Source organism: Lotus japonicus, chromosome 3 (assembly GCF_012489685.1).
Source record: "Lotus japonicus ecotype B-129 chromosome 3, LjGifu_v1.2".
Taxonomy (NCBI): Eukaryota; Viridiplantae; Streptophyta; class Magnoliopsida; order Fabales; family Fabaceae; genus Lotus; species Lotus japonicus.
In genome coordinates, this window is record NC_080043.1 from 63,579,357 (window position 1) to 63,581,212 (window position 1,856).

Consider the following 1,856-nt stretch of genomic DNA (forward strand, 5'->3'; position numbering starts at 1 on the left):
GCCTGATGATGGTAATGATGATGATAGTGAGGATGGTCCTCCAAAGAAGAAGCAGAAGAAGGTCAGAATCGTGGTGAAGCCTACTCGGGTGGAACCAGCTGCTGCAGTGGTCAGAAGGACTGAACCTCCTGCCAGAGTGACTCGATCATCAGCACATACAAGTAAGCCTGCACTTGCTTCTGATGATGATTTGAATTTATTTGATGCACTCCCTATTTCTGCCTTGCTTCAACACTCCTCAAATCCCCTCACTCCTATTCCTGAATCCTAGCCAGCCGAACAAACCACCTCTCCACCACATTCTCCAAGATCCTCCTTCTTTCAACCTTCTCCTTCTGAAGCATCACTCTGGAATCTGCTTCAGAACCCAACCTCTAGGTCAGAAGATCCAACCTCTCTCCTTACCATTCCATACGACCCATTATCTTCTGAACCAATAGTCCAAGACCAACCCGAACCCAACCAAACAGAACCACAACCCAGAACGTCTGATCACTCTGCTCCCAGAGCATCAGCACGTCCTGCTGTCAGAACCACGGATACAGACTCTTCATCAGCCTTCACACCTGTATCCTTCCCAACCAATGTCATTGACTCTCCTCCCTCCAATACCTCTGAATCAATTAGAAAATTCATGGAGGTTAGAAAAGAAAAGGTATCTGCCTTGGAAGAGTATTACCTTACCTGTCCAAGCCCTAGGAGATATCCTGGCCCTAGACCTGATCGTCTAGTTGACCCAGATGAACCTATCTTGGCCAATCCTATCCAAGAGGCAGACCCCTTAGTTCAACAAGCTCATCCTGTCCCTGACCAACAAGAGCCCATTCAACCAGACCCTGAACCTGAACAATCAGTGTCTAACCAATCCTCGGTTAGATCACCTCACCCTCTGGTTGAAACTTCAGACCCACACCTTGGAACCTCTGAACCCAATGCTCCCATGATTCACATTGGTTCTCCACAAGGTGCCTCTGAAGCCCATAGCAGCAATCACCCAGCCTCTCCTGAACCCAACCTCTCCATAATTCCCTATACTCACCTTCAACCCACATCTCTCTCTGAGTGCATCAATATCTTCTATCATGAAGCCTCTTTGAGGCTCCGCAATGTGCACGGTCAGACTGATCTCAGTGAGAATGCTGAAAATGTGGCTGATGAGTGGAACAATCTGAGCACTTGGCTAGTGGCTCAAGTTCCAATTATGATGCAGCTCCTGCATGCAGAGGGCAGTCAGAGCATTGAGGCTGCAAAGCAAAGGCTTGCTAGGAGGGTGGCTCTTCACGAACTAGAACAGAGAAATAAGCTTCTTGAAGCTATTGAAGAAGCCAAGAGAAAGAAAGAACAAGCAGAAGAAGCTGCACGTCAAGCAGCAGCTCAGGCTGAACAAGCCAGACTTGAGGCAGAGCGTCTTGAAGCTGAGGCTGAGGCAGAGCGACTTGCACCAGTTGTGTTTACTCCTGCTGCTTCTGCTTCCATTCCAGAACCTCAAGCTGCTCAGAATGTTCCTTCCAGCTCTACTCAGACAAGCTCATCCAGACTCAACATCATGGAACAACGTCTTGACACTCATGAATCCATGCTGATTGAGATGAAGCAAATGATGATGGAACTTCTGAGACGCACTGACAAACCTTAGTTTTTAGGATCTCTTCTTTTTCTTCTTTTTCGTTAACTTTGTTTTCCTTTTGTTAAACTCTGTTTCCTTTTATACATAACTATATACTTATGCCAAATATGTTTGCTCAACTCGTTTTATTCATAATTGTTCTATGTTTACATCATAATTCTTTACATCATACATTATTCCCTACATCTAGAATGAAGGATCCTTCCTCATTCTTCTGCATTCTTGGCGC